Below are 21,162 nucleotides of genomic sequence, written 5' to 3'. Positions count from 1 at the left end.
AAAACATGGACAAAAGACTGTAACAGCTCACCAGAGAAGATATAGAGATGGCCAATAAGCATGTGAAAAGATGTTCAGCATCATATAACATTAGCAAATTAAAATGAGCCATCACTACACAACTATTAAAATGGCCAAAATCCAAAACACTGACAATACTAACTGCTGGGAGGATATGGGTCAATAGGACTTCTCGTTCACGGATGGTGGGAATGCAAAAAGGCACATCCTCTAAAGACAGTTTGGCAGTTTCTTACAAAACTAAATGTACTTTTACGGTACTATCTAGCAATTGTATTCCTTGGTATTTACCCAAATGAACTGAAAATTTCTGTCTACACAAAAACCTGCACACAGATGTTTATAGCAGCTTTATTCATAAATTCCCAAACTTGGAATCAACCAGTATGTCCTTTGGGTAGATGAGTGGATAAACTGAGGTACATCAGATAATAGAAAAGTATTCAGCACTAAACAGAAGTGAGGTATCAAGCCAAGCAAATACACAGAGGAACCTCACATGTATATTACTGAGTGAAAGAAGCCAATCTGAAAAGGTTACAGACTGTATGACTCCAACTATAGGACATTCTGGAAAAGGCAAAACTATGGAGACAGTAAAAAGATCAGTGGTTGCCAGGGGTTGAGGGAGGGTGGGGGACGAATGAGTGGAGCTCAGAGGATTTTTAGGGCAGCAAAACTACTCAATACAACATAACGTCGGAAACCTGACATTATAAATTTCTCAAAACCAGAGAATGTGCAACATCAAGAGGGAACTCTAATGTAAACTAGGGACTTTGGGTGATGCTGCTGTGTCTGTGTGCGTCCACGGACTTAACGAAAGTAGCGCTCTGTGGCGATGCCGGCAGGGGAATCGTGGGGTGGGGGGGAAGGTAGGGGTATATGGGAAGGCTGTACATTCTGCTCAATCTCACTTTAAACCTAAACTGCTCTAAAAAAAATAGTTAATTTTTAAAAACCCGAAGGCAACCTATTAGGAAAAAAAATCCTCGAATTATTTATGTTAAAGTAGATTCTAGGGGAAAACAGTTAATCCTTTCTCTCTGACTTGTTATTTATAATCAATTCTTTTGTTCTTCTCTTCACTCCTCTATCCACTCCCTGCTCTAAGCAAAACAAAACCTTTAGAGGAATATACAAAATACTCTAAACTTCAGATCCTTTGTGGAAAAGAGATGGGTAGAAACAAAGCACACGTGATTAACAATTCACAATGAGTAAGATTTTTTGGTCTTGAAGACAGTAAAGTAAAAAGCCTTATGTAAAAAGGAGAAGAGATTTTTTTTTTTTTTGAGTCTGAGCATCTACCATGAGACCATCCTTGCCCGTCTCCCCCTTCCCTCTCCCCCTCCTTTTCTCCACCCCCCACCAAGCACATACTCATTGAATGCTCACAATTTTAAACCCCTTAAGGGCAAAACCAACTTTTGTTCTAGGTGCCTAACATAAGTAATTGCCCAATAAGTACTTGCTGAACAAATGAATACTATTTCTCCCATTTTGCGAATGAAGACAAAAAGGTTAATCACTTAACACTGCAAAGTGGCTCCAGACAATATTTAAACATCACAACGAAAGAGAAGCACCATACTCCACAGAAGAGCTAACACTAGAAAAGAGAACACGTTTGGCGTACCACAACTGCCTGCCAAGCAAAGCTATCCCTTGTCCCCACCCAACCCTGCCCCTCATATTCCCAGGCATAGGGTCAGGGGTCTGGCGGGCAGAGCAGCCCAAGGCAAGACACACACCCTGTCAACCTCCACCTCCATTTCCCCAACTCCCAACAGATACGGCAGCAAGACCTCAGGAACACAGGCCTTTAAAATATGGATTCTAGCCTCAGAAACATGAAAGGGGAAAAGCATCCATAGAAGAGAATCATCTAGAATTCTCAAAAATTTCACTTACTATCTCTAGTTGCTCCACTAGACCAAGGGCCCTTGAAGGAAGACCTCACCCATATTTCTGCAGCTCCAGCACGCAGCAGAGCCCGAATGCAGCAGAATCCCTCAATAAACATTTACTCAAAGGCTAAAATGTTAATAACAGAGAATTTCAGTGTACTGAACAGATAATCATCCTATACGTCCAAAATAACCAACACGACTTACACAACCATCAACATAACCTTTCTGTTAGTTAAGTGTTAGGCAACATGTTTGAACTGAAAGCTTGTCCTTTAACCCTTCAGAGATACTTGATTTTTTTAAAAATCCTTATTAGCCCCAGGCTCTAAAGGAAGTTAAACAGTCTCTGATTTTACGACATTGATAAGCAACATCTCTGGGACGCTCTTCGGCACTCACCATGCATTCACTCATTCAAGCCTACGAGGTGGTACTATTACTGTGCACGTGTTCAAATCAGGAGACTGACCTGGACGCGTGCAGCAGCTTCCCTGGTGCCCCACTGTCACAGCTGCCTGGGGGGCCACCACTCTGGGCACATACAGAGGTCAGGGAGTGGCGGGTCCCCTTCTCCTGCAGCTCACACTCCAGGGATAGGATGGGCGGATAACGTGGGAGACTGAGACCAGAGCCCTGAAGAATCAAACAGTGGGGAGCGGGGAAGGGTGGGTCCAATTTCGCCCACTTGGGTAGAGGAAGGCCTCTCCAGCAGGGGGAAATGGAAACAGAGACTTGACAGAAATGAGGGGGAAGGAAGTGCTCCAAAGGGCACCGTGGGTCAAAGACTAGAGAATACGTGGTATTCTCTCTAGAACATTCATTTCTTCAGCAAATAGGACTCACCTACTCTGTGCAAAGGCCGCATCTGGGAGCAAACAGCAGGAACCATGCCTGGGCCACCCTGGGCAACCGGCCTGATTGTCCACCCTGGAGCTCTCCAGCCACCATGGTAAGTCCCCTCCCAAACTACTCATTCTATGCCAGCCTTTCCATGCCAGCTCAGGGCAAGGCTCATTCATGTGTGTGGTGGGGCTCCTTATAATCCTGGGGTTTAGGAAATGGAGTGTGGGTTGGTGGTGGTGGGGCATATTTTAATAGTATCATCAATAAGGCTTAAAAGCTATCCCAAACTTTCTGACCAAGTATGTAAACTCCATGGAACCAAATTTTGGTCAGATGAAGCATAAGAGCAAACAAGAGTGGAAAAGTCACAAGAGCAACATTCCTGGTGGTAAGGAAGATCTGGCGACGTACCAATCTCCTACACCAAGATGACAGGAACCTTCAGGAACCTTCGCTTTCTAAGAAAACCCACTCTCTTGGCAAAAGAGCACAACAGGATCGTTTTCACTTCGAGTGGACGGAGGCACTGAGTCTCAACAATGGCGGCGGGGGGGGGGGGNNAATGGCGGGGGGGGGGGGGGTGTGCCAGGGGAGGGAGAACCATTCCAGGGACAGTGTCACTTGTATTCAGCACGGATTTCCACACCTCTCTCCACCCACTTCCTCCCTCACTTACGAGCGGGGCAGCCGCTCGCCGCCCTGCCCTGGCTCGGCACCAGAAAGAAGTGGGATCCAAACGCCAGCCCAGCTGTCTTTTAAAGTGGAAGTGCCTCAAAAGGGCTAAGCGGCTCTATCCCCTGCCTTCCCCCCCCCACCCCATGCAGCTGCTGAGTCTCCAGCAGGAAAGCCATTACTAGCGATAGTCGTTAAGTGATCCTGAACTTAGAAAAATGAAAATAAAACCACTCCTAAAAATAAGAATGGCTAACTGGTCTTATTATTGACATTTATTTCCCCATGGGCTTCCAGCACTCTAAGCTGAAAGGAAACAGAGTGAAAAAGTTCATGCAAGGTAACCCCATCTCAACTAATGTAAACGGCCTGCTTCCCTGCTTCTTTCTTGCCCGCTGCATATGGATGGACATATTTTACGGAGGTACCTCAGCAAGAAACCGTCAAGCAGGGTAGGTAACACTTTAAAGTATTTCAAAGTGATACGTTTTCACTACTGCACTTTATATGATAACAGCTAAGTTAACTTTGCTCTGACTTCTGTGGCCAACACAACTACCTAGCCATCATTTTTGCCCCTCGAGTCCTTGTTTCCTATCTAATATCCTGCACCATTAAATAACTAATAATCCAGTGCTAGAAAGAAAAGAGGAATCTAATTCTAAAGACCAAGACAGTCGTATTAGTCAGTGACATCCAGAACTTTCTACTCCTGCTAGAACACCGCACATGCCCGGTTCCCAAGTCTCTGCACACCCCCCCTTTTGTATCTTGCCTCTACTTCTAAATCAAATCGCAACCCCTGCCCGTGTGGACCTGTGTTTGGTTGGGCAAAGGAGAGGCAGTGAGAGCCGTAACAGGCGGGGGTGGAGGGATAACCACTGGGGGCTTTGAAAGTCAAAATCGTATTTTCAAAAGCGCACTTCTGAAAAGGATGCCAAAAAGATAAGATCTCATCTACCTCTTTGCCCAATCTTTCCATCAGATTCCACAACATGTACCTTATAATAAAGATCAAGTACAAGGAAATAAAGGGGACTTCATGAATGAAGTGCAGTCATACTTACAGCATTTCCTGTCTGCGCCATAAGCCATGGGATTCTTAAAATGCCGTCTTGTAGAAATACTTACATCACCTATGATTACTATTTTTACACCTGTTTTTACTATTATAAAGCAGTATGCATTCATTATAAAATACTGAAAAGAGGGAGAATCACTTATAAACCTACTCGGGGACATCTGAAAAATATTTGTCCCAACGCACATATACAAGGCAACAAAAGCAAGTATACTCTGTAAGTATACCGTATGTATACTTATACAGTATATTGTATACGGTATATACTTACACAGTAAGTGTACATACGGTATACTTACAGTATGTACACACTTATAAGTATATCCTATCTGAGTAATAATTCTACTTCTGACCATCTTATTTTTCTGAAATAGTTAACAACACTAACTGCTAACTAAAATCAAGTTATTCTGGGGGCGCCTGTGTGGCTCTGTGGGTTGACCGTCCAACTCTTGATTTCTGCTCAGGTCATGATCTCGAGGTCATGGAATCAAGCCCCGTGTCAGGCTCTGTGCTCAGCAGGGAGTCTGCTGGAGATTCTCTCTCTCCCACCACCCCCACACTCAAGCTCTTGCTCTCTCTCTCTCAAATAAATAAATAAAATCTTTTAAAAAATAAAAAATAAAATAAAGGTATTCTACTATTTGTCAATCAGAACCTTTTAGCCAAAGAAAAAGAGACACTAAAATTATAAGTTACAAGAAAAGTAAACATTTCACAAAAGTGAGAAAGCTTAAAGGCTGATGTTATGGAATAAATCATACATCGACCAAAGGGTAGAAGTACAAATTTTTTTCGTAGAAAAGGGGGGGTGGGTAACAAGAGAATTTCACATAGAATCAAATTCAAGTTGCATATTATCTTGACCCAAGTTAGTCAACACAAATCACCTAGAAATATACAAAGTAGTGTGTATGTGACATACATACTCTAACTAAAAACATATTCCTCATCAAACTCCACAAATATGAAACTGCACTGGAAGAAATGAAACCTCTTTCTTTCCCAGACTGTCGTCGGTCACGCATTTTCTGGTATTCCATACTGATGTGAAGGCTAGGTGTCAGAGTATACAGCATACTGTGCCAGTGTAACACACACAGACACACAGACACACACACACAAAAGAAGGGTGAGGTTTATTACACAGCCTGTGTTCACTGGTCAAAACCAGGAAAACTCTGAGAGGTAAAATGAAACAAGAATTCTATTCTTAATCCCTAGCCATAACCACTGTTACTATCTTAGGGTCCAACTGATGTCAAAATAAATTTAAATGTGAATGCTATGGTTTCTTTTCAAAGGCATTAGTCTACCGTGCTACAATGTTGCATTGGGTATATGTAAGTCTAGCAATTCATAATTCACCATGAATAAGCCTATTCCTAGAATACAAAGGAACAGTGCATGTTTACTTTACAACTCTGTTTTACCTTACAACTATGTAACTAAGCAAATACTGCAGAATCACAAACTTTATTTCTTCCCACAGAAGGTGGCATTAATGCAATCAGAGTTTTCCTTATTTATTGATAAATCTGACTGCAAGCCCATTAATTCTATTCCTTCTTTTAAACATCAGGTTAAGCTTTGATAACTACCAGTAAGGCATTTCCACATTGCCCAAATGCAAATTTAATCACAAACACGTTCCCAGGCTCCATGTTATGGTAGGGCCAAAGCTAAAAGCAATATAATATAAATTTATAAGGAGACACCCTAAGGGAAACTTTCCCATTTGGACTGATTTGCTGGTTTCATACTATATTTTGAGAATATCCCCTTACCATTACAGCCAGATGATTTTCCAGGAGAGAAAAATTTAGGTGAAATATCTACAGACATCCCAAATGATGATGGCATTTATATAAAGTTAAACTGTAAGAGCATCACACAATACAACAAACATAAAACCAAAACTACCAAGAAAATATACTGATGACCAGTTCACAACAGGCAATGATTCTTGCCAATGGAAATGCCTGGAAGAAGGGTGTTTCCTATTTGGATCTCATATTAGGAGCTTTTTAATGTAAAAGTTAAAAATTAAATTGCTCTGCACAGTTGTATTTCTTCAGTGTCTGACCTTTGTACATGGCCATTATTTCCACCAGAGATATTCCAACGCCTTGTACTTACAACCTGAGAAACAAACGCAATCCACAAACCCACAGAAGAGAGGACAGGCTACCCTGGATGTAAAGGTTCAGGACAGGACATAAGACTGCTTTCAGTCCCGTGGCACAGACTGTGACCTGACTGCCAGGCTCCGTCCTCCCTTCCTCCGTGGTGACAGGCTGTGGCCTGGCTCCAGCCGCCTGCCCATCTAGCTAGGCGTGACCACACACCCCCGTTCTCTCCCACAGAGTGTGAATGGAAGCGATGTGTTCCCCTTCCAGCCGGTGCCTCCTCAAGGCCTGGCTCTGTGTCCCCAAGCTCTTGTCCCCTCCCCCTTGGCTCTTGCACCCAGAGCGCCATAACCATGCGGTTGAGGATGATGCCACAGGCGATGGCAGAGAAGCAGCAGAAGAAGCTGGGTCCCTAAATGACTGTAAGGAACAGAGTCCCTGCTATCCTGGAATACCTACCCCTGACTGCGACTCAAGAAAGAGGCTAGTGTCTCTCTCCACTGCATTCCTCAGGTGTCTGTTATAGTGGTTCACTCTTTTCCAAGTCATTGAAGTTACACATTTGCCTCTGTATTCAATGCATAAGCCAATGAACAAACCATGATTACAATGCAACGTGACAGGATGACATCTCACAAAAAATGCAAGACAACCACTACTATCTCGAGTGATATCTTACATATTATTTCATAGAATCTCACGCTAGCCCTAGGTACAGGTGACCTACGAACAACACAGGTTTGAACTGCCTGGATCCAATTATGTGTGGATTTTTTCAATAAATACAGAACAGTCCTATAAATATATTTTCTCTTCCTGATGATTTCAACATTTTCTGCCCTCTAGCTTACTTTATTCTAAGAATACGGTATACAATACGTAGAACATACCACATATAACATACAAAATAAGTGTTAATCGACTGTTTTGGTAAGGCTTCTGATGGAGAGCAGGGTGTTAACAATAAGTTCTGGGGGAGTTAAAAGTTATACACGGATTTTTGACTACACGTGGATTTTGGATAGTTAGGGTGCCCTTAACCCCCTGAATTGCTCAAAGGTCAAATGTATTATTCTCAATTTACAGAGGGGAAAAAGGGCTCTGAGAAACTGGCTGAACCGAAAAGGAAATAGAGAGTAAGAGCAGACTCAGGAACCAAAACCCTCATGTCTACAACTAGAGCAGAGGTCAGCAACTCTGGTCCCTGGGGCCAAACTCTGAAATTGGCCTGCTACTTGTTAAATGTTTTATTAGAACACAGCTATGCGCCTTTGCTTAGCTGTTGTCTCTGGCTGCTTTCGTTGAGACAGAGACCTTATGTCTCACCAAAGCCTAAAATATTTACTGCCTGGCCCTTGAAAGAAAAAACCCACTGACCCCTGACCGAGGGCCATTCACCATTACAGCGCTCCCACTAATGGATTAAGGCCAGGTGCGTGCAGACTCTTTCTAAACAAAACGTGTTTTAAATGCGGTGTTCTCCCCCACGTGGTTCACCTTCCCGGGTACAGCTGATGTGTCCTTGCTCCCTGCTCCCTGCCCCCAGACCTACCACTTTCGACCAGCGTTAGGTTGTGTCTCCCCCAACACACCCCGTTACGTCTGTGGAAATCAACACCTTCATGAGAGACTATGGACTATGAGAAACAAACTGAGGGCTATAGAGGGGAGGGGGGTGGGGGAATGGGATAGACCGGTGATGGGTAGTAAGGAGGGCACATATTGCATGGTGCACTGGGTGTTATACACAACTAATGAATCATCGAGCCTTACATCGAAAACCGGGGATGTACTGTATGGTGACTAACATAATATAATAAAAAATCATTATTAATAAAAAAAAAAAAAGAAAGAAATCAACACCTTGTTTCCTATCTTTTCAGTGCTAATAAAACTCCTTCAAAAAAAGTAATTTCAAAGTTAAAATTTTATGTAAGTTGTTCAAAACCCAACATATTTGATTCAAGCTAAATTAAAAACCTGAAAGTAATAACACCAGAAGCAGAAAACACGATGAATCAAATTCTGCATGCCTTATACTTTGTGGTATACAATCATTCTACTTCGGTTTTGTGCATAAAAGGCAGTTTCAAGAAACTAAAAACAGACACAGCGCTCCCCAAAATAGAACCCTCAAAGACCACGAACCAGCGGACTACGTTCATTTTATCCCTGCTTCTAACCAGCTTTCCAGCTGCATCAGCAACTAGATATGAATGAGTCACAAAAGCTCTCGGAAGCATCACTGTGAATAAGGTACAAGAAAAACTGACTTCATACACACCACTGACTTCACACAAGTCTTCCGTGTCTACCCACTACACACCAGGCAGAGCTGTACCGCTGTCTGACACTCTACAGCCTCAAGTAACTGTTTTTAATTCCAAATACTCCTCATCACTCCTGCGACGACCTAGGTGGAATAAGATACGTTTTCACCACTGGAGTCATTTCATGAGCCAGCTTACTTCTAGAATTCTTTTTTGATTTTGATTTTTATGAGCTTCAAGGTAAAAAAAAAAAAAATGAGACATTTCAACAAAAAAAATACTATATTAGTTTTTGATGTAGTGTTCAATGAAAAAGAAAATCCTGTGACCCAACCCCCCAAAATAAAATAAGATTAGGGTTTGCTGTGCTGTCATACCGAATGTGAATGGTAAGTACGATGCGTGGAAAGCACTGAGACCCAGCCGGCTCTGACCTTAAGGAAGTCTCAGTTTAACTGTGAGATAAGGGGGCTAAACATGAAAATCCCTTTCAGGGTTATGATCTAGGGCAAATTAATAGTATGGACAAGACTTGAAGAATCATTTGAAGATTGTTCTCCAGGCACTGATAAGGGCAACTGGCTGCTCCCTGCCTCCCACTTGCACCCCCAAATCAGTCAGTGACCAGGTTCTGGGCAATGCAGTCCCTGAGTCTTTCCGAAGCATCCACCCTCCACAGCCCACTGGCAAGGCTCTGAGATCATTCTGACCCTCCTCTTTACTCACCTGGCTGCGGCACAAACCTCCTATCTTCCCTGCCCCCAGCCTTACCTTCCTCCAAGCCTGCTGGGGTGCTCTATCAAATACAGAGCCCAGTCATGTTGCTGGCTTGCTGGGAATAATTCAATCCACCAAAAGAACTTCTCCGTAGAACTCTTAGGTCCCCTCACATTCCAGCCGCTGCCACCACCACCAGGCCCAATTCCGTGGCAGCTCTGTGGCTGGGCCAGCAGGTTCCCACTCTCCATACATGTCAATCTCCAGGAAAGGTCAGCCTCCCTGGGACTCAGCCCAGGTCTCTGGGCCACAAAGGGCCCATGCACTTTCTGTCACACAATATCCCATTCCCTCCCAGGGTCTCCCAGGTGTGCCTACAAGGGAGCTGTGTGTGTCAGGAGAGCTTATCAGGAGAGAGAAGATCAATCTCCTTTATGCTTCTCACAGCGCACGGATTCTCCATGATCTGGGATTCTGATCCACATCCCTGGCAAAACCTACCACATAAAGAATATGATGAGGCTGGTGTCTGGACAAAGGGATCTCAGGCAGCGTTGCCTACTCCCCCCCTCACCCCTTCCATGAACACCGACAAGCAGGGACTCTGGCAGGAAGGGCCATCTCTCAAATCCTATGGAACAAGGTAGGGGACAAACAGACTAGAAAGCATTACGTAAGAAAGATGCTTAAGAATGGGTACAAGGTAGGTGAGCAAGCCCAGCCTCAATCCTTAACTTCCTTTTGGGGCCAACCTGCTGCATTTAATGAGTGGAGTAGTTGGGCTCCTTTCCAGCAGACCATGGGGCAAGCGGGAAGGGCAGGCCGGAGGGCACCAAGTCAGAGGAGCTAAATCTCAGCTGAAGGTTACAGCTGTGAGTCACAGGATGGAGAGATGACAAGAGGTCAGAAGTACCAGCGGCAGGGAAGAAACGCAGACAGGCGTTCCCTGGCAGCTCTGGTGGCCCTGGAATGGTAGGGACTGCCCTTTCCTTTTTATTTGAGGGATGTTCTCAGGGAGACCAGGCTAACCAGATGAAAAGGAAGGAAAGGAAGATTGTCACCTTCGACCTTTCCTGAGCTGAGTCCGAAAGAGAGAACTGGAAGCTGCCTTCATGCCTGCCTAGCAGTGACACGAGGGGTCAGATGTGCTCTCAAGGCAGCAGCAAGCCAGCAGGGCCCATCACCGCCGCAGAGGACAAGGCTCAGCCCTCTGCTTACACTGGAGCTTTCAATCTGAGCTAATGTAACGGGCAGACTGCATTCCATGAGTTTTAGCAACTTCAGAGACTGCTTCTGACAAGTTCTCCTACCCAGCCTGCCAGGGAGGAAGGAGGCAGAGGTCTGGAAGGGGAAAACGGGGCCCGAGACTTAGAGGCACAGACCGCAGTGAAGGACCAGGACATCGGTGACTGCTGGCAGCACTCACTGGTACAGATGGAACAAGGGGAGGCCAATTTAGGGTGTTGGCTCTTTTTTTTTTTTTTTTTAAGGTTGATTTATAAATAGTAGTTTGCATGTTTGAGAATTTTGGAACAGTAGTTAAGGATAAAGGATAAAGATTATAAAATGAGGACCAACAATTAAAAAGAAGCTATTTAAATGGAAATCAAATAAGGAAAAAAAAAATACAAAGTGGCACAGGTTGTTTCTGTGTTTTAGATGGCTTTTTTTCCTACCAGCACGAATCAGCTATAATTCATGGGGAAATGCCATGGTCCACATTTATATTACACATAGACCTAGATTCCTTTTTTTTTTTTTTTTCCAAATCTATTTTGCACTGCATAGAAAGGCCACTTGTTTCTAGAAGAAAACATTAACAGCATCACTTAACATATAAAAATGAAAAAGTATGTGATAACAGGTTTCAGTAACAGCTATTTTCAGGTAAAGGAAAGTAAAGGAAACAAGAAAACAGCCACAGATTCACTGTACTAAGAACTGTATACCTAAATCCAAGCTTTAAAGTGGAAAGTTCTGGGTTCCAGAGCCAAGTGGGGAGGGGGCAGGATACAGAACAGCAGAGCAGGCACCCAGAAGGCACTCCGTAGATCCTGTCCACAGTCCCCCTAGGCCACACACCACCTCCACCCGTTGCAAGGGTGGAGGGACATACACCCAACAGAGGACAAGAGAGACACCACTTAATTTCAATACAAAGGCTTCCCAAATTTAGAGTCACTCAAACTACTTCTAAGAAAGTAAACAATTTCTATAAGCCCCCTGTATAAAGCTGCAGGGCATGAAAACTACCTTCCGGTAGAGTTAAGAATACCGCCATTTGACAAACAGAATCATCAGTTCAGGTAAGAATCGTCAGCGGATGCTAAAATTTGTGGATGGCCGCTAGAGGAGGAATAGGATGGTTGTCAAGAGATGTCCCCATAAAAGACGTATTAATTAAAAGGGGAAACAGTAATCTTACAATGGAGACTTAGCAAGAGATCAGTTAATCCTGCCCACTGGAGTCATAATGACATCGAGTGCCTCCTGATATGACGCACCAAGGAGGACACACGTCACTTAGCCAGGGACCCAGCAGATAAACCCAAACTAAGGGATGCTGCAAGATAACTGGCCAGTACTTTTTGACAATGTCAAGGTCATGAATGGCAAAAACGAGGTCAAAATTAAAGGACACTTAAAAGACATGTTGAGTAAATGCTGTATGTGACCCTGAACTGCACTCTGGATGGTATTTTTTTGGTTTTGTTTTTAGTTTGCTTTTTTATTTTTGCTATCAAGGATGTTATTAGGACACTGGTGATTATTAAAGTCTGTGGATTAGATAATAGTATTATGTCAATGTTAATTTCCTGGCTTTCATGATCACACTGTGTTTATATAAATTAGTGTCCTTTTTAGGAAATAACACACTGAAGCATTTAGGGGCAAAAAATAGTATTATGTCTACAAATTACTCTCAAATGGTTCAAGAAAGAATAATATATACAGATAGAGAAAAATGGTAAGGCTGATGTGGAAAATGTTAACATTCAGGAAATCTGGATGAAGGGCATATGGGAGATCTTTGTACTGGTCTTGAAATTGTTCTAAGGCTAAAATTATTTCAAAATCTAAAAGAATTACCAAAAAGAGAGATTAAAATGATAGTGATGGTTTTTTTGCAATACTACATACTCCATCCACCCAAAAATAAATTCAAAGAAATTTTTAGCAGTATAAAGCAAGAAGCTTTTGATCTATATAATCTGTTTTATTAAGCCAAAGGTTTCAATATTTTATCTTGGCTCTTTTTTTCCCTTTTCTTTCTTTCTTTCTTTTTTTTTTTAAATAATCAACATGGCAATACTTCATTATATTCTTTGAGGTTTCCTGGACAAAAACCTGTTACTATTTCTGTCTCTAATTCATCCTTCTTTGCCTGCTGTGTTGTGAGCATGACATCAATTTATTATAACCAATAATTTACAGTACCTCCTCGTCACTAAATTACCACCATACACACAATGATTCAGAGGGAAAAAAATCCAGAATGTACTACTAGAACCAGCATACTCATCAGCTGTTCAAGAAAAAGACTGGTTCCTGTATTTCCTCCTTTTTTTTTTTTTAAAGATTTTATTTATTTATTTGACAGAGAGAGAGAGAGAGAGAGACAGACAGCGAGAGAGGGAACACAGGTAGGGGGAGTGGGAGAGGAAGAAGCAGGCTCCCAGCGGAGGAGCCTGATGTGGGGCTCGATCCCAGAACGCCAGGATCACGCCCTGAGCCGAAGGCAGACGCTTAACGACTGAGCCACCCAGGCGCCCCTTCCCCTTAATATAAAGTGGTCATCAATCTACATGGATTCTACAAAGCTTCCTGATAAGTAGAAAAAAATATATATATAGCTTTACCTGATACTATTTTAGCTACTCACTGAAAGATACATATTCAAACCTAAAGGGTCCTGTGCCAACAAAACGTTAGGAATCTGACATTTCTATGGAGAACTATTAGTACCAGCCACTCTGAAATTCAGATACACAAACCCATCTACACTTATTCTGCTCACAGTGGAGACCTTTAATTTTGATGATAGTTTCATAATAATTTGCTCTGTCTCCCATGTCCCTGGTACAGTTTTGTTTTCTATTTCAAGTACCTATAGCTAGTAATATGTTCCACTGTTAAAATAATAGTATTTAAGGGCATTTGATTTTTGATCGTTGTTACACAGTGTTTGTATAACTAAATGAGAAGCTTAATTTCAAACCCAAACCCAAGCCTACCCTCTTTCCTTCCTATAGGCAGTCTCTGAGCAAAAAGGTACAATCCAGGAAGCAGACCAAGGCCACAAGGGCATGGTCAGACCCACATGCCAGGCATGAGATTATAGACAGACAATGGAAAACTCAACCAGGCTCAAAGCAGCAGGAGCACCAATTCCCAAGTGTTTGTCTTTAAAGAGTCATATAGTCCATGAAAGAAAGCAACTAAGCCACGAGACAGGGTGGTGGATAGGAGGGGGGTGGAGAAGTAAGCAGCTTGTCATCAGCTGGTTTATGAATTCACCAGGCTCTGAAGATGGAGGTCAGCTAAGTGCTGGGGTCACAATTGAGATTGGTTTCCTATGACAACAGTTTGGAACAGAAGCATGTATGTGGGCTAACTGCATATAAGTAACACTTCAGAAAATAAACAGTTATCACATTATTCACTGAAAGAATATGGTACCCTATATAAGTTAGTGTATTACGGAAGCTAGAAAAGAGAGTGGTGTTAGACCACATCAATAAACTGGCTACAGAAAAGAAGCAAGGACTAAAATGTACTACACGACCTATGAGAAAACAAATGGAGTTTTTTCATTTTTTTGCACATGGAAGGACCCTAAGGGCGGGGAAGGAAGAATGCACAGTCCCACAGTCTGGGGGCGTAGCCCAAAGCAGTCCTCCAATAAATATTAAATTTCTTCTCTCATTTTTACTTTTAAAAATGCATACGAGTTTGCACTATACTCTCTGATATCCCCGTCTGTGTCACTGTAACGATGTCTCTCCCTCTCCCAAACCTGATGCCCCATTAGCGTACTGGGGCCTTAGGCCACACTTATTCTCTGGCTACTACCCAGCACCACAGCTGCAGATCAGCACAAACCTGGATACCCTTTTGGAGAAACCTGATTCTAAAATCAACATTTTATGTCAAAAGCAACAAGATCAGACAAAACAAAACAAAACCAAAAGCAAAGAGACAAAATTCGGGGTGGGGCGGGGGGGCGTGAAATCCTAATGGGCTATCTGAAACAAATCTAGTCTAGTCCATTTCTCGGAAACAATCCACTCCTAACAAATGTTTTTTATATTAACAAAGCATTTACAGTCAAAAAGAAAAAGAAACCACTCACTACCTAAAATGGGAATAAAAGGCTTTTCTTCTATACCTCATTTTTTGGAAACAAAAAAAAATCTTTGGCTAAAAGAAGAGGAAAGAGTTACACCCATATAAAACTTCAGAATGGGAAGAATTAGTATCACCAAGTGCTTCTCAAGTTTGCCAACTAACAACAGTATTTTAAAAATTATTCATTCCAATTTTAAGAGTACAACTCATGATGCTGGCTGGCTGTCAAGAGCTATACACTCTAACACTTTATACAATATTTCATTTCAATGTTAACAGAATACTTTTCTTACACCTCAAGGTACTGCTATCGTATTCCCTATCTATGCTAATTTATCAAACATTTAAGTGCCTAATACAGAAGTCTCTAAGAGGAATACAGATATGGTTAAGACAAGACCCAATCTACTAGGAAAAAAAACCAAGTCAAACAGTTGGTGTAAAGAAACACTAAAAAAAAAAAAAAAAATCAATCTTCAAAGAACGTATTATCGAAACAGGAATACTATTTTACTAAATTTACCAACAGGTTTTAGAAATCCTTTTTTTTTTTTTTTTTAAGATTTTATTTATTCATTTGACAGAGAGAGAGACAGCCAGTGAGAGAGGGAACACAAGCAGGAGGAGTGGGAGAGGAAGAAGCAGGCTCCCAGCAGAAGAGCCTGACGTGGGGCTCGATCCCGGAACTCCAGGATCACGCCCTGAGCCGAAGGCAGACGCTTAACGACTGAGCCACCCAAGCACCCCTAGAAATCCTCTTAAAAGAGGGGTTATAGGGGCGCTTGGGTGGCTCAGCCGTTGGGCGTCTGCCTTCAGCTCAGGGCGTGATCCCAGATCCCTGGGATCGAGCCTTACATCAGGCTCCTCCGCTGGAAGCCTGCTTCTTCCTCTCCCACTCCCTCTGCTTGTGTTCCCTCTCTCGATGGCTGTCTTTCTCTCTGTCAAATAAATAAATAAAATCTTAAAAAAAAAAAAAAAAGAGGGGTTATGTTGCTATGTGATGTGGCCAGATATTACCTAAAGTACTTATAATTATACAAGGCCATTTCAAAATGGATTTAGGCTTCCTGCCCACCCTCCACCTTTTTCTTGAAGTGAAAGTAAAAGTCATTAGTGGGGTCAAGCAAGACAGGGTCCCATCATGGTGGGGAGGGTAGCCAGGCACAGTAGCCCAGCACGGGGTATTGGAGCCTGAAGGTAAGGTACCTATCTGCAGGCAAGGGTCACAGAAATAGCAGACTGACTGCATACAATGGAAATTTATCCAATGAGCACATATATCTGAGGATAACGGGAGTTAGATGCCTCAACTGTCAAAGAAAGGAGATAAAAAATACGAAAAGGGAGATAAAAAGAATAAATTATTTAGTGCTGAAATGGGATTTGGGGTATCAGTGTGAACTCACAGATACACACACACACACACACACACACACACACACACTTTCTCCCGTTTAGTTCACTGAACAGCGGTGGGAGCAGCAATACCCCAACAGCAGTGAGCATACCTAGAGCCTAGATGTTGGCTTCTAGATATTTTTCGTAAAAAGGAACCAGGGTCTCTTACAGAAATTGCAGACTGCAAAGCTGTGGCAGAGAAAAATTTAAACCCTGAAATATTCTGCTGTGCCAGGAAGCAAGAAATCGTCCCAAGAATGACAGAGACATGTCAGAAAGACACAGAAACCGGCAAGAAAGGGCTGTCATTGCATGAATCTGGGATGATTTAAACACAGAAAACTAACATTAAAAGATTATAACCCAACAGCCAAGATATGGAAGCAACCTAAGTGTCCACTGATTAGATGAGTGGATAAAGATGTAGTGTGCGTGCGTGCGCGCACACACACACACACACACACACACACACACATCCAATGGAATATTACTCATCCATAAAAAAGAATGAGATCTTGCCATTTGCAACAACACAGATGGAGCTAGAGAGTATTATACTAAGTGAAATAAGTCAGCCAGAGACAGACAAATACCATATTTCACTCATATGTGAAATATAAGAAAGAAAACAAAGAAAAAAAAAGAGACCAAAAAACAAGACTTATAAATACAGAGAACAAATTGGTGGTTGCCAGAAGGGAGTGAGTGGAAAGGGTGGGGGGGAGCTGAAATAGGAAAAAAATAAATAAAGGATTATAACCCATTGAATAAAACAGGAATACAAGAGTCTACACTCACACAAACATACACATGAAAAGATACATGGGAAACACAAGGTCTTCCTTACTTGCAACTAGTGAAAGCAGAAAGAAGGGAATTAGAAAAGCACCATTTGGCAGTCATTACAGTAATACTGTATTCAGCCAAGAGACATCAAGCGTTGCTAAACTAGAGGCTGTGAGTTTGATGAGGAACAGGATATTTACACAGCCTTAAAGCATCTCTCCACAATGATGCTTTTAATTAGAAAAAGAAAGTTACTTTACAGTGAAGAAAGCTGGCAGATACCATCTCAATCAAGTGATCAGTGTTAATACCACCCATAACAGAACAAATCAAAGTCACGAATTGCTGGAATAAAAGAAGAGCACAGAATCACTTTGGTAATATTCCCGCCCAAAATGCACAATCTTGGATCTAATCATGAGAAAACAATAAACAAATACAAATGGCTAAACACTCCACCGGCTTCTAATCCCCCGAAGTGTGGAGGTCTAAACATGAAGGAAAGGAAGACTGCAGAACTATTTCAGATTGAAGGTGACTAAAGAGAACACTCAGAGCACTGAAAATGCCATCCATTTTAACAGAACTTCATTTCACACGAGTTTTAGAGAAATGACAAAGGGATATATACCTGGAATGCCACGTAGGTTTTTCTGTTTCAGGGGAAAAGGGTTAAGCTAAAACTCTTCATCACTGATGCTTCAAGACTGGAAATTGTTATACAAATTCAATGTTCCATAGGAAAAAAACTGCTAAACAAAAATCATAAACACAAAGTCAGTTGCTATGCAACAATAATGAAATATGTTTGCATGAAGTCAACAAAGGAGGAGAAAACGCAGTGCAAAGAAATCTTTCTATATTTTCTATGCTTAATTTCCAGGATCGGCTGTAAACCAATCAGAAACTGCTCCAATACACACATGTATTTGTTTAGAACGTACACGGTAGCACACGCCAGCTTACTGGAAGGTTGGGCAGATACAGGGCTACGTGACACACAAGGCTGGTACAGGCATGTGACTGATCTGCATTAAGACAATTTAAATGGCAAGATCAACAGAGAAAATATAAAAAGTGCCTTCAACTTGGTAATTTCGAGTCTTTAAGATTCCTACAGGTTAGTGCTGTTAAAAGGCTGATCAAGCTTCTCCAAGTACATGTCTTCGACTTCTGATCTAGTATTTCTCTTCCCCCACCTACCCACTAGCCCTGGTAAAACTTTCTGAATGCTTCCGGTAAAAAGCATGCAAAGGAAAAAAGGAAGGGGGGAAAAAAGCTCAAAACTGAGCTCCATTTTTAACGTTAAGATTGGACTGTAATTACTCATTCATCAGTGTGCGATTAGATGGCACCTTTTATTGGTCAGGTCTTTGAAACGCATGGCCACAGGCACACTGTAGCGGGGACCTGCACGGCGCACACAGCAGAGCGCGCAGGAGGAAGAGAGGCTGGAGGTCTGACCACACCTCAACATCAGCCTCTGGAGACCATACATACTCTAGTCATGCAAAAACACTGCATTTCACAGAAAAAATGCCCTCTGATGTAAGCAACAATCTCGCAGTGACACAAAGACACCTACATGGGTGTTAGAAAAGTACTGCTTTGAATCTCAAATCCTATTTTCTTAAGTCTTAAAATCAGAAGTAGTTTCTGTGAGTCATGAGAAAGTGGGATCTAAGTTGTAATAAAAATATCACAATAATTATGAAGACTGCAGAAGAGAGGCCAGGGGAGGGACGGGCGAGTCCTGCATCGCAAGCACAGGGGTGCGGTGCAGAGTGGCAACTACACGTCACCAGGCACCTTGAATTTCTTCCACCCCCATGTGCATTCAACACAGACTTACCGGGGCCTGTTTATATCACAAAAGCACTATAATTTTTACAGCCCTTTTACGGGGAGACACTGACCATAGCAAAGTCTGCATCAGCCTCACCCCACAAGTTCTTTGTGTCTCTATCTGCCATCTTAAAAAAAAAAAAAAAACAATGACAATTTTCAATCAGGTACAACCTCTACAATTTTAATAAATTTTTAGATACTTTGGTACATTAAACGATGTACGAAGAGCTGAAAATACTAGGTGAAGACCGTAACTCACAGAGCTGATAATTTAAAAGGTTTTCTGGCGTATACTATCAACATAAGCCTACAATGCCAGAGCAAACTTAAGTTTGAAAGGCCATTAAAAAATGAAGGGGTAAGTACACAATGTTTAGTGTCTATTGAGTAAGCCCTTCAGGGAGCTGCCAGGGCACAGACTCTCACATAATTTTAAAATAGAAAACTAAATTCTTTCAAAATAATTGTTTAAATCAAAATAATTTCTAACTGTAAACAGATTTAGAGTATTCTTATGCTAGCATTCTTTTTTTTTTTTAAGATTTTATTTGAGAGAGAGCACAAGAGAGAAAGGGAGAGAGCACACACATATGAGCAGGGGAAAGGGCAGAGGGAGAGGGAGAAGGAGACTCCCTCCTGAGCAGGGAGCCCAACACAGGGTTTAATCCCAGGACCCCAGGATCATGACCTGAGCTGAAGGCAGGCACTTAACCAACTGAGCCATCCAGGCGCCCCTCTGATGCCAGCATTCTTATTACATCCTTCTAAGTCACTGCTGTATAACTTTGGGCCTCAGTTTTCTTATCTGTAAAATGGGGATAACAGCACCTACCTCCTTGAATTGTTATGAGGACAAAATGAATTCGTACGTGTAAAGTCCTAAGGGTCAAGCACTTATTTAAGTATTAAATCTTTGTGATTATTATTACTACCATAATATAAGCAACACTAGACTCTTGTCAAATTTGCTACTTTAATAATTTTTCTAAGAATTTAAACTGCCTGGAACCCCTTTCCACACAAACCTTCTCTAAGCTAACAACCACCTTCAACCCCTACTTCACATCTGTCTATCCGTCTCTCTGTCCATCCACCTACCCCTTCCTCCATTTATGTATTTACTCAGTTACCAGACACCTACTACATGCAGGGACTGTACTAAAAATTGAGGGCATGGGGAACACAACTTGGTGTCCCCAGATGATTTTCATTCTACAGCTCAGCACTCTGATAATCCCATAGGCTGGTCAGCAGTAGGAAATACAGAACGGACCCCATTTCGAGGTTCTCACATCTCAGCATCTCTGCAGTTGGGGTGTGACTTATTACCAGTAAGCAAGCACTCCAGCACAGTTATTTGGTGGTAGTGTCTTCTTTCCCGATGCCCCTGGATGGCATCTTAGAATCAATGAACTCTGGCTAAGTTCAACTCTCGGGTGTCACCTGCTCAATTCATTTGCTCCGAGTGAGTCTGAATCCTTATACTTCACTAAACAAATCATAACTCCGTTTCCTTTTCCACAGCTTTTTCAAATTCTGAGTTCAGGTGAAAAGATAATTTTGTGATCCACTCATTTTGGGAGGTGAAGCTCTATATTTTAGGGTGTTCTTTGAGCAGAAGTAGCTCAGAAAACAACTTCGATAAGACGACAACATAGCTTTTCAACTCCACTAAAATAGACTTTATCTGCGTTGACTTTTTCCACCTGGTTTTGTAACTATCGAGATCATGAAGAAAATGTACAGTCCCTACTTCTTCTATCACATCATGGAATGATTTTTATTACAAGTTCACTTGGACGGATCAGGCAATGTAAGCTGGGCATACACACCTCCCTTGAACAAATAAACTGTGGAAATCTTTAATCTCTTCATTGTAATGACCTTATTGCAGGTTACAGAAGACTTATTTTTTCCATATGAAGGTCTGCTGGTTTATGTGTTACAGGAATCAGGTAAAAAAAAAAAAAAAATCTGTTAAAACATGAAGGCAGTCCCCGCGCAGAGGCTGCATGGTGGTGAATGCCCTCAGCCCCTAAAATAAAAACTAACCACTTCTGTCCATCCATCCAAGTCACACTAAGCCACATGTAGCTTTCATGGCAGGTGGGACTGTCCCATATCCCTGTGACTTC

General features: G+C 42.1%; 1 protein-coding gene and 1 long non-coding RNA gene across 4 annotated transcripts in view; one reads left to right on the top strand and one right to left on the bottom strand.

The window, feature by feature from the left end:
- Positions 1–21,162, bottom strand: part of CHSY1 (chondroitin sulfate synthase 1) — a 75,212-nt gene that overhangs the window by 14,417 nt on the left and 39,633 nt on the right. The window lies entirely within an intron of this gene.
- Positions 1,361–7,415, top strand: LOC103659984. 2 transcript variants are annotated; one of them, XR_005838033.1, is made up of 3 exons: positions 1,361–2,883; positions 3,747–3,901; positions 6,645–7,415. It is a non-coding gene; the product is annotated as an uncharacterized LOC103659984 (long non-coding RNA). The 2 variants fall into 2 exon arrangements; XR_567644.2 differs by lacking the exon at positions 6,645–7,415 and adding an exon at positions 4,998–5,056.

This window comes from Ursus maritimus, unplaced genomic scaffold, assembly GCF_017311325.1.
Source record: "Ursus maritimus isolate PB19 unplaced genomic scaffold, ASM1731132v1 scaffold_27, whole genome shotgun sequence".
Lineage (NCBI taxonomy): Eukaryota > Metazoa > Chordata > Mammalia > Carnivora > Ursidae > Ursus > Ursus maritimus.
The sequence above is the reverse complement of the archived record's forward strand: the minus strand, read 5'-3'. Positions and strand labels throughout refer to the sequence as shown.